The sequence below is a fragment of the Vicia villosa genome, unplaced genomic scaffold (assembly GCF_029867415.1).
Source record: "Vicia villosa cultivar HV-30 ecotype Madison, WI unplaced genomic scaffold, Vvil1.0 ctg.000525F_1_1, whole genome shotgun sequence".
Classification (NCBI taxonomy): Eukaryota; Viridiplantae; Streptophyta; class Magnoliopsida; order Fabales; family Fabaceae; genus Vicia; species Vicia villosa.
In genome coordinates, this window is record NW_026705243.1 from 837,229 (window position 1) to 850,470 (window position 13,242).

General features: G+C 36.2%; 1 long non-coding RNA gene across 1 annotated transcript; it reads left to right on the forward strand.

Moving 5' to 3' along the window:
• Window positions 1-11,933: 11,933 nt before the first annotated feature.
• Window positions 11,934-12,402, forward strand: LOC131629128 (uncharacterized). The gene is made up of 3 exons (XR_009291966.1): window positions 11,934-12,041; window positions 12,128-12,238; window positions 12,332-12,402. It is a non-coding gene; the product is annotated as an uncharacterized LOC131629128 (long non-coding RNA).
• The last annotated feature ends 840 nt before the right edge of the window (window positions 12,403-13,242 follow it).

A 13,242-nucleotide genomic window follows, 5' to 3' on the forward strand; every position in this document is an offset into this window, starting at 1 on the left:
CCTGCCTCGAACGTCTTTGGGAAAATACCTCCTTAGAAACTCTCTCTTGAACACAGCCCAGGAAACAGCTACACCATCAACATCCAATTCACCCCTGGTAGCCATCCACCAGTCATCAGCTTCTTTGGACAACATATGAGTACCATACCTCACTTTCAGGTTCTCAGCACAATCGATGACTCTGAAAATCCTCTCGATCTCCTTAAGCCATTTCAGAGCACCTTCAGGATCATGTGTGCCCTTGAACAATGGAGGATTGTTTCGCTGAAAACTGTTCAGCTGCCTGTCAGCACCAATACCAGCTCCATTGACATTCCCTCCCAGTACACCAGCAATCATGCCCAGAGCCTCAGCAATTGCATCGTCGTTTCTTCCTCCTCTTCCGGCCATTGTTCTGCTAAATATAAAACAATATCCATTAGAACGAGATGTATCGATAGTGTCAACCTTACACTACTCGCATACGAGGGATTAACTGACACAAAGACTCTGACTCAAACGACCGACTATGCTCTGATACCACTCTTGTAACACCCTTCTAAACCCCGCGGCAATTTTTAAACAATTATATTAGAGTAAAACATAAACAAAAGGGTGCCACAATTATATAAAATAAATAAACCAATCCTGGTCAAGTCATGCTTCATTAGTAAACGGTTCACCAAATCGTAATTATGTTTATCACAGCGGAATAAGAAACATTATCAAATACATCCAATGGAATCATAATCCAACACCAATAAAGTAGATTAATTTCATAAAAACTCTATAACTATCGTTCCCCAGTGTTACAGATCAGAGCATGACCGACACGACCCAACATAAACGGATAAACTCTATGAGTCATCCTCACCAAGCACTAATGCCGCTACTCCTCAATCTGAAAATGACAACATGTAAGGGTGAGTCTCATTCTCAATTAGTAAATATTATGCAATTCATAAGCAACAAGCATCATGATATACCGTTCACCCAATTATACATATTCAGATTCACATCTATTATTCATTAATTGACACAATAATAGATTACAACACATACTGCAGAAAACCATACAATCATATTATGACAAAATGCATATGACACAACTGACACTATGCATGTGGTACCAATAAACCGTGGAATCAATCCACCTAACCGATCTACGCCTCATCGAGATACGGCCCACCGACACAATTTCCACACAATGGTAAATACGTCCACCAACGATCCAAACATCATCGGGATCCAACATCAATGCATATGAATGAATGAAACACATATAACATACTTAAAACACACCGAATCACGATGAACAACTCATCTCAACACCACATCACCGAATAAGTATGTACATGTTTTCAACATCATTCAAATAGTCATGCATCCATCACAATCATAATAACAAATCACAACCAATTCATCATCACATCAAACACATTGTCACACCTATCTCATATGCACACAATGTTCAATTCTCATCAAGTAATTAAATCGAGTTTTTAAAGAAATAAAGTCGGCTAATACCATTATTCATCATTCATCATGTAAAACATTTAATTACTTGCACAACGCCCAAAACGGCACTAAGAGATGATTCACGGATCAAAAGATACGTTATTTTGAAGTTTGGGAAAATTCACACACAGCAAGGTTCGCTCAGCGGAGCAAGGCAGAAGCGAAATCCTTCAGACCCCCGCTCAGCGGACCTCAAGCGACGTCAAACAGGAGCGAACTACGTTGGGACCTCCGCTCAGCGGACCCCCCTCCGCTCATCGGACCTGCGATTTCAGCAAACCCCAAGTCTGCGACAGACCCTGCGATTTCACTCCCTTTTCACCCAAAAACGATTCCATACATCACATACAGGCATATAATCATCATACATTCAATTATGCACCATAAAACATCATCCAAACTCATTATTAACCAAATAGTTCACACAATTATCATCAATTCAATCCAATTTTAACACCCTAACCTAACAATCCCAATATCTAATTGAACCAAACCATACATCAATCTACCTATCACCTAAGACCACATAAGAGATACTAAAAGGAAGAGTCCCCCCTTACCTCGATGAATTTCTTGAATGCTCTCTTCCGGTTTCACGTTCTTGTCTCTTCCTCTTCTCTTGCTCTTTTCACGTGTTCTTTCTTTTTCCCCAAATTGTTCCTTTTTCTTATTTTATGAAAAATAAAATAAAATAAATTAACCATAACTTAGTAAAAGGCCTAACTAATTAGCACCCCTCTTTTACTATCACCATACCATAAGCCCAATAGCTCTTACTCCATCATTTTCCAATTAAATCCAATTTAAATTCTAAAATTCCAATTATTTAATTTAAATCCAAATTAAATTAATAAACTGAAATTATGGGTGTTACACCTCCAACATGAAGATAAATGGCACATGGATATGCTAGATGAACAAGACAATCTATTGATCAACCAGTCATTGAAATTCGAGTTCAAGGCTATCAATAATCAAGTTGAATATGAAGCTCTCATAATCGGCATAGCCCTTGCAATACATGTAGGCTTATCAACTCTAAAGCAAAGAGTGACTCCTAACCGGTGGAAAAACAAGTCGTTGGGGAATACCAGACGAAAGATCCCCAACACATCAAATATCTAAAAAGCGTAAGTGATTTTTTTAGTGTTATAAAACTTTCGAGATAATGCATGTGCTTATGCAGTAGAATTTCAGGGCGGACATGCTTTCCAAGCTTGACATCTCAAAGAAAATAGGGTACAACCATATTATAATTTAAGAGACGATCGCCATTCATAGCATTGAGGCGGGCGAGATGAATATTGTCGAAGTCGCCCAGTCTTCCAGTTGGATGATGCCTTTAATACACTATCTTTAATTGGATGAATTTCCACAAGACGGGTTGGAGGAAAAGAAAATTCCCAAGTGTGCACCAAAGTACCTTCTAATGTTAAGAAGGCTCTAAAAAATTGGAAGGGTCTCTCCCATGTTAAGGTGCTTAGGGGAATACGGAATCTCCCTAGTCCTTGCTAAAGTGAATCAAGGGGCTTGACGGAGTCACATTGGCGGACAATCCCTAGCTCACAAGCTGTTGAAGGTGGGTTATTATTGGCCTATCCTAATAAAAGAAATTATGTGTTTGTCAGGAAATGTGAAAAATTCCAGAGACATGCCAATCTTCACCATGGACCAACTAAACTCCTTCATTTTGTCACGACGCCCTAGCCATTTTCCACTAGCACATGGACATTCTAGATCCTTTTACCCTTGACTTAATGTCAGCTAAAGTTCCTGATCGTTGGAGTAGATTATTTCACAAAATGGAAAGAGGTTGAAGTCGTATCCAAGATTACAACAAAAAGGGTCTGACATTTTTATTGGAAAAGGATTATCATTTCAGACAACGAAACTCACTTCACCAACATTATCGTGGTTGATTCTTGTCACGGGCGAATGGGCAAGTGGAATAAACAAATAAAGTAATACTGAAATGGATCAAGAAGAAATTGGATCACGCCAAAGGATTATGGATTAAGATGTATTTTCGATCTAGTCGACAAAGCAAGAGATGTTTCCCACATTTCATAATTCACGACCAAGAAAACGGTGACCAAAAGATATAACTCTAAAGTGGTTCAAAGATAAATGCATGAGGGGAACCTTGTGCTGAGACAAGTCTTCATGCCTACACAGTATGATAAACTAGAACTCAACTGGGAATGACCATATCGCATATACCAAAAGCTACCTTATGGTGCCTACAAGCTCGAGGATCTAGTGGACTCTTCATTCCCATAACTTGGAAATCAATAAATCTAAGATATTATTATTGTTGGTTGTTAGAAAGGCGAGTCGCCTCGAGATGCATGAATCTCTTTGAAAATAATTTTATTAGGTGTAACAGATTATTTTGGTTTTCTTTTTAGTTTAAATGATGGATATCCACAGGAAGATCCTTTCCACCTTAAAAAGGGAAATATAAATGTTGGACTTCCAAAGGGAGATCGTTGTCTCCTTAAAAAAGATAATATGAATGTTAGACTTCCACAAGAAGATCATTACCACCTTTAAAAGGAAATATGAACATTTGACTTCCTAAGTAAGATCCTTTATGTCATAGAAATGGGCAATATAAACTTTATCTCAGTAATACATCTCAACTAAACTCTCGCCTGAAGGACTCAACTAAAATCTTGCCTAAGAGACTCAACTAAAGTCCCACCTGAGGGACTCAACTAAAGTATTGCCTAAGGCACTCAACTAAAGTCTTGCCTATGGGGCTCAACTAAAGCCTCTCCAGATGAACCCAACTAAAGTCTTGCCTAAGGGACTCAACTAAAGTCTCTCCAGAGAGACTCAACTAAAAGTATCTCCTGGGACACGATAAAGTCTCGCTTAAGGGACTTGACTAAAGTTTCGTTGTAGAGATTCCACTTAAGCCTCGTTTAAAAGGCTCTATTTAAGGTTCCATCCAGGGAGATCGAATTAATGAGATGAAACTAAAACACTTCCTGCTTTACCAGCACTCGTGTATGAGGGATTGTGTAGTGGTTTATTTTAAACCCCCCCCCCCCCAAGGGGGGTGAAGAAGAGGCATGGGACTCAGCATCTTGCCCATGGCTTCTTCATGGTCTCCCTTTTCTTAGTTTAAGCACGGGTTTTTGGATGGGACGCCCTTTCTTCAGATATTTTGCTTGAGTCTTTCGTGATTTTCTTGAGCCGAATGATTATGGGAATAATGTATTTCTAGTTCGCTATGACAAAGAGAAAGTGGTGGAAACCATGTACACTCCCCTAAATAACAGGGATTAGTTATCCACTCTCATAGTTTCTTAGGAGGGATTGCTACTCCTATTGAGCATAGCATCCAGACCCAATATGGCTATGAATATCTCAGTCTTGGAGTTGAGAAGGACAATCTCATTCTCACACAAAAAACAACATATAAAGAGAGTTTCACCCTCTACGTGAGTTAGCTCTCAATCCTACAACAAATTCAAAAGCCTCTTACAGCCCTTGACCACTAGTGGTTGTTACGTATTGTACTTTTAGCAAATACATATTATCCTTCTAAATTATAAAATCATTTAAAGTTCAAAAGAAATACGCATAAATAATTAAGTTAAACGAGTGTAAATTATAGGTGTGTGATTTAATTTATGGCGGCAATATTTAGTTATATTATATATTAATGTAAACAACTTGTTGATATTTATAAATAAATAACTTTTATAATCCAATAACTTATAAAGTAATAATTAGTAAAAAGAATGGAAAATGATTGTAGAATTGAAAAATGGAAAGAATAAAAGTATATAAATTTTGTGATTGGATTATGAATCAATAACTTAAATTAATGTAAATAAGTTGTTGATATTTATAAATCAATAACTTAAGAAAACACACCATATAAGTTTTTTTTTTTTTGGAAATCTTGGTATTTGGCTTTACAACCAACTAATTCAAGAGGGACCAATCCCACCGTCCACCAGCGGGGACCTCGTTTAAAGCCAGAACAAAGTTCTGTATGGACTGACCCCCGCAAGGATTGATAGCACCTAGCAGAATTCGAACTCAAAATCTTGAGAAAAGCACACTCTCAAGACCCAAGCCTCCACCGCTAACCAGTTTAAAGGATGAAGTGCTATATTCTAACAATTACTAACGATTTTTCATTTAAAAAATTGAGACACAAGTTTCCTTTTAAAAAAATAAAAAGACCAATAAAACAATTCCTTATAAAAAGAATGGAAAGAGATTGTTAAATTGAGAAAATAGAAGCCATTTGTTGAAATGGAAAGAATACAAAATATATAAAACTTTGTAATTGACCATGATCCTTCCAAAATAAAATATCATTCAAAGGATAAGAAATGAAACACCAAAGAAATTTAAAGGATGCGGTGTTATAAACTAAAAAGTAACTAATGACAATTTCCCACTAAACAAACTTGAAACACAAGTTTGGTTTTAAAAAATTAATTTGACCCATAAAATAATCCTTAATAAAAAAGAACGGAAAACAATTAAAATATATAAAATAAAAAAATCATTCAAAGGTTAAAAAAGACACACCATTTAAGTTTAAAGAATGAAAATATATATAGTAACAATTAACTATTAATAATTTTTCACTAAATAAAATAAAATACAAATTTTATTAAAAAAATTGACCTCCAGATCTATAGACTTACTCCTGATCTCATTGATCATATAGAGGACGTATAATATAATAATGGTATAATATGATAATGATATTTTTATGTGAGAACTTGAAAATAAATTTAAACCATTAAATTTTAAAATAAACGGTGAAGATTATGTGTCATTTTTTTCTTCCATTATTAAAATAAATGATGGAGAAGAGAGAAAGAAATGACATATAATCTTCACCATTTATTTTAAAATCTAATGGTTCAGATTGATTCTAATGTTCTCACATAAATATATATATATATATATATATATATATATATATATATATATATATATATATATATAGGACATATCATATGAGAATGACATATTTATATGAGAATGTAAGAATGAATCTGAACTATTAGATTTTAAAATAAATGGTGAAGATTATGGGTGAATTTTTTTCTCTCTCCTACATCATTTATTTCAAAATGTAGGAGAGAGAGAAAAAAAGATTCACTCATAATCTTCACCATTTATTTTAAAATTCAATGGTTCAGATTATCCTGAATTTGGAAAAGAAGCAAGAAACCTTCGGTTGTCATTGTCTACTGATGGAATGAACCCGCATGGTATTCAAAGTATCTCGCATAGCACATGGCCTGTGATTCTTATGATATATAACCTACCTCCGTGGCTATGCATGAAGCGTAAGTACATGATGTTATCTATGCTAATTTCTGGGCCTAAACAACCAGGGAATGACATAGACGTATACTTGGCACCGTTAATCGAAGATTTAAAGTTTTTGTGGGAGAACGGTGTGGAGGTTTACGATGGGTATAGGAAGGAAAGTTTCAACTTGAGGGCGATGTTGTTTGGAACAATTAATGATTTTCCAGCATACGGAAATCTATCCGGGTACAGCAATAACGGTCAAAAGGCGTGTCTTGTTTGTGAAGATGAAACCGATACGACACGATTGGAGCTTTATCAGAAGAATGTCTTTCTCGGCCATCGTAGATTCTTAAATTATAATCATCACTACCGTGGGTGGAGAAAAGCATTCAATGGAAAGGCCGAACATCGTACAGCCCCGCCTTTTTTGTCAGGTGATCAAATTTTTGAAAAGGTGAAAGATGTGAGCACTCAGTTTGGCAAGCCTTTTGCACATTCACTTGTCAAGGGTGGGTGGAAGAAGAAGTCAATTTTTTTTGAACTTCCATATTGGAAGTCGTTGTACGTAAGACATTTCCTGGATGTTATGCATATTGAAAAAAATGTATTTGACAGCGTCATAGGTACGTTACTCAATATACAAGGAAAGTCTAAGGATGGCCTCAACATAAGGAAGGATATGGTAAACATGGGAATGAGAACTGAATTGGGACCCGTGACGAAAGGAAAACGAACATATCTGCCACCTGCTGTTTACACTCTATCTAGAAAGGAGAAGAAAACATTGTGTAAGTTCCTCAGTGAAGTTAAAGTTCCAGAAGGCTACTCTTCAGATATTAGAAGACTTGTGTCCATGAAAGACCTCAAGTTAAAGAGTTTGAAGACGCATGATTGCCATGTTATAATGGAACACTTTTTACCAATAGGTATACGTTCTATTCTGCCAGAAAAAGTAAGAAGCGCAATAACTAAGCTGTGTTTCTTCTTCAGGTCAATTTGCAGTAAGGTGGTCGATCCCGCGATCTTACCAACATTGCAAAAAGAGATAGTTGTTACTTTATGTGATCTTGAAATGTATTTTCCTCCCTCGTTTTTTGACATAATGGTTCATCTAGTCGTTCATCTTGTGAAAGAGACACAATTGTGCGGACCAGCTTATATGAGATGGATGTACCCTGCTGAACGTTATATGAAAATATTAAAAGGGTACGTGAAAATCAGAAGTCGACCGGAGGGTTGTATTGCCGAACGATACGTTGTTGAAGAAGCGGTTGAGTTTTGTACTGAATATCTGTCAAATGTTCAATCAATTGGACTCCCCAAATCTCATATTGTCGAAAAAAAGAAGGAAAAAGGCTAATTGGAAATAAAGTTGTGACAGTATCAATGGTCGAACGGGATCAAGCGCACTTGTATGTTCTGCACAATGAGATTGAGGTTGAGCCGTATGTTGAAATGCACAAGGTTGTTCTCCGAGATTTAAATCCAAATAGAAATGAGAACTGGATAGTACGAGAGCACAATCGAAGTTTCATACCGTGGTTTAGGGATCATATTTATTCAAAGTATCGTTCAGATCCTGCTTCAGTAACAGAAAGGTTGAGATGTTTAGCCTATGGTCCAAGTGTAATTGTGCTTTCTTATAGCGCATACGCAATTAATGGATACACATTTTATACCAAAGAACAGGATGATAAAAGTACTATGCAAAATAGTGGTGTTACCTTGGTAGCTGAAGCAATGCACATATCAAGTGCGAATGACTTAAATCCGAAATTTGCAAATTTGTCATATTTTGGGGTTATCGAGCGCATTTTGGTGTTTGATTACGCGAAGTTTCAGATTCCTGTATTTGGTTGCAAGTGGGTTGAAAATAATAGTGGCATACGAATGGATAAGTCAGGATTTTTGCAAGTGGATCTCAATAGGGTAGGGTACAAAGATGAGCCTTTCATTCTAGCCTCTCAAGCTAAACAAGTGTTCTATGTCAATGATCCGACAAGTACGAAATGGTCTATAGTGCTTTTATCTAACAAAATAGTTGATGAAAACATTGAAGATCAAGGTGATATTGGTGTTGGCATTGAATCTTGTACAAGAAACGATCAAAATGAGAATGAATCGTGTACTAGAAATGATCATAATGAGGGTATTTGGATCAATCCAACCGTCCACGTTGTTAAGAGACGCGTAGAACATAATCCTACCAAGAAAAGAAAGAGATGTTAGTGATAAAGGTAATAGTATACATATTCCGACTAATTTGCTTTATTCAATTTGTACCGATTGTTTTATTCAATAGTATAGTACTTATTCAATTTTGGTGCATATTCTCGTTTTGTACATAACTTTTGAACCATGTATCCGTTTGTTGACTTCTTTACATGTAACTATACTATTTTGACGATTCCGGAGCTGCTCATGCACTTATCTTTACATTTCGGGACTGTTTTTTTATCGGTTTTGCTTCTGCCCGTAATCAAAAGTCGGGCTTAGGGTCTGAATTTAGGAAAACCGACTTTATTTTTGAGTCCGTGGGGACGTTTTACCATAGCCATGTAAATTTCGTTCAATTCCGACAACTTTCTTTTTTGACGCTTATTTTGATTTGTACCGATTTCGTTTCCGATTTACTTGTACATGCATGGTTTGACTTCCATTTGACTTGTATAGATTGTTAGCTTATTAATAGTGTACTAATGTGCTTTAGTTTGTTTGATACAGGTTCAATGGCTCCGGATAGAGATGCTCCACCTGAAAACTCACAAGAAAACTCACAAGAAAGAGATGCTCAAGAAAGAGATGCCACGGATACAAATGCTCCACCTGATACTGAAGCAAAAGAAGTTGCACGAGGCATCACCATTATGAAGGGAATCATTCGACATAGAGACCAAGGATTAGTATACCATTTGGATTGGAATTCTGATAAACAAGCAATTGGTCCTAATTCTGCAAAGTTGACAAGCTATATTGGTACACTTGTTCGTATGCATATTCCGGTCTCCATAGCTAAATGGAATCTGAAAAGCGGAGAGTTGGATGCGAAAAAAAAAGCGATTTGGGACGAGCTTCAGGTATATATCATATATGGTTAATTGTTGTTATTATCTTGACGATAAATTGTTTAAATTACTTATACTAACACACTATGCGTATGTTTTTTTGCAGAGGACTTTTGAGATACCAGATGATCGTAGACGCTACATACTTAGTTTGGCCGGCAAAAGATATAGAGGGTGGAAAGCTTTTTTGACAAACACCTATCTTAAGGATAAAGATGGAAACTTTCTTGAAGAGGCACCGGGACGGCCAAAAAAGTATGAGATCTTCATTGATGAAAAAGATTGGGCTGAGTTTGTAAAGCAAAGAGATGAAGATTTTCGGAAAATGAGTGCCACGAATAGTGCGAGAGCATCCAAACCCGCGTATCCATACAAAAAAGGGCGTTTGGGATATGCACGCTTAGAGGATAAAATTGTAAGTAAATAGAAATACATTTTAATTAATTGTCTAAATGTGCATGTTTTATTTGACGATTTTATCATTTGTGTCAATGCATAGTTAGAGGAGACTAAAAGTGAGGAAACTTCACTTCCTGTACATGTGTTGTGGAAGGAAGCTCGTGTGGGCAAGAATCAAGCTGTCGATCCCGATGTTCAGAGAGTTTATACTGAATGTGTAAGTATAATGCTGTGTCTTTAATTAAATCAAATGTTTTTTAATATATAAATGATTTTTTATCTCCACTAATAATTATTGAAATGTAAATGAATTACAGGAGACCTTGTCGCAATCGGTATCCACCGGTGAGGGGAGCGTACTTAGTAGAGCACTAGATGCTCCTGAGTATCCCGGTCGGGTGAGGAGTAAGGGTCATGGTGTGACTCCATCCTCTTTTTACAAGAGTCCTAGGAGAAGATCAAATCTTACCAATGAAGAAGTGTTACAAAAGTTGCAGGAATTGCAAGCACAAGTCTCTGAATTGCAAAGAGATAAAGATATGTATATGAGAGAAAAGTGCAACACTTCATCGGTGAAAGAAACTAGTGATAAGGCTAGTATCAACTGTCAAAGGAAATTTCCCGAGGTAATTATAAATTTTTTTCCTTACAAATTGTTCTATTTTATTAATGATAATGACTTTATATTTACTATTGGTTTAGGGCATTTCATCTTGCCAACTATACTTATCGTCACCGAATTATCGACTAGTTGGCAAGGGAAAAGTGCACAACACTTTGGGAGATTTACTTCACCATAGACTGCTCCCGGATGGACACCTGAAAGTATCGGTGGATGTTGTATTAGATCATGATGCGATGCTACCGGTACCTGACATGGTCTCAGAGACGACATTGCTGCGAGATGCAATAAGATCATTTGTTGCATGGCCCTCGGAGCTCATTACCATTAGTGATGAGGTATATTGAAAACGATTATGAATCATTTAGTTTTCGAATGTCAATTCTAAACCGTTTATTAATTATGTTTTACATTTTAATTTTAGACTGCTCCTATAAAACCCGCAATTAAGGGTAAAGGGATTTTACAGGAGGAGGAGTCTGTTGCATCACTAAAAGAGGTACATTTAAAGTGTTAATATATAATCTGAATCTAAATCTGCATGATTTTTTATTTTACCTAACTTATATGATTTTTAGGCATCCGCTCGGGAGTCACAACAAGTGACGCAGCAAGTTCGTAGCGTACCACCCACTGGTCCTCCGAAGATAGCGGCAAAAAAAGGCGGTGCTTTTGTGGCTCGGTACCGGACGACGCTCGCAACAATGGTTGATATGTCCGATTTGAAGGATGGTGCTTTGCGTGAAATCAATATGGATGAAAGTGTCTTCGGTATTGAATTCAAGTCACATATTGCAATTGATGACTTGGAAGAGATTTTTACGCATGAACAACTAGGCGTCGGTAATATGCACTTATACATCCGGTAATATTCACTCATCCGATATATTATTTAATTAGTCCCACAATATAATTTATTTACACATTTAAATGAAAATAATCTAATGTTTATTATGTTTTTATTTAAGGTTGTTGTATGACAGAGTGTTGCGCGGGACTGTATTGTCTAACAGATTCCGTTTCGTGTCTTCCGCCCATTGCAGCAGAATGGCAATTGCTTCGGAACCGGAATCAGTTAGACAGCTCTTAGTCGATAGATTCATGTCCACCGGCAATTCAGAAAGTCTGCATCTTTGGGCGTATAATACCCGACCAGTAGGGTTAGTTTCTCATTCTTGGTTCATCTAATCTCTGTTTCTTTTGTGTATAGCAAAATTTTCATATAACCTATTGTTTTAATTTATAGAGCACACTGGTTGTTGCTTGCTATCAACCCTATAAGAGAAGTCGTGTATTATCTGAATTCGGTAAATGGTGACTGGACCAATTATCCGGCTATGAAGGAAATCGTTGATTTGTAAGTGAGATCGTTCTAAATATTCGTGTATATTTATATATTTACTTATTTGTGGGATTGATCTAAACATGCTTTTATATATTTGTTAATTAGATCAATACAAGTGTTCCGAAGTCAACGGGACGCACAGGTATCCCGGACTAAATCAAACAACATTACTTGGATCAAAATGCAGGTACATTATTTTTCACAATTTTGCTTATAATATTTATGCTACTTGATAAAACAAGACAACTATAAAATCTTATTTGTTTTTCTATGTAGTGTCCGCAAGAGCGAAACAGTTCAGATTGCGGATACTTTGTTTTGAGGTTTATGAAAGAAATCCTTCAGGCGAATCAATTAGAGATTCCGCTCACGGTATGAATTTATAACTTAAGATAATTTCATATAATTTATTACATTTAACTAAATATATCATTCATATTATGTTTTTGTTTTGTAGTACCTTGACGAATTCCGTGCTGCTGGGTACCCGAGACTTAAGTTGGAAGAAATCAAAGAGGATTTGTGTCACTTTTATATTAAGCAATTTTTCATGTAGGATTTGTGTCGATTTGAACTATAATATTATTGATGTTGTAATGATGTATATATATAATTTTGGATATTATAATGGTATTATATTAGTATATATATATATATATATATATATATATATATATATATATATATATTGTCTTACTGATGGCTGAAATTATATCGTCGAAAATATATTACAGGTCAAAAATATTACAGGTTGAAAACATATTACAGGTCGAAAATATTACAGGTCGACTGGGAGGATTAAATTACATGCTGCACATTAAAATACCTCATTTAGCAACGACAGCGCTTTTAAAAAGTGCTCTTAAAGGTCCACCTACAAAAGCGCTTCTTAGTAAAAGCGCTGCCAAAGAATAATAAAAAAGCATAAAAAATAAAAAAAACGCAACATACGAAAGCGCTTTTGGAAAAGCACTCTTATAGGGGGGGGCTACCAGAGCGCTTTTTCCAGAAAAGCG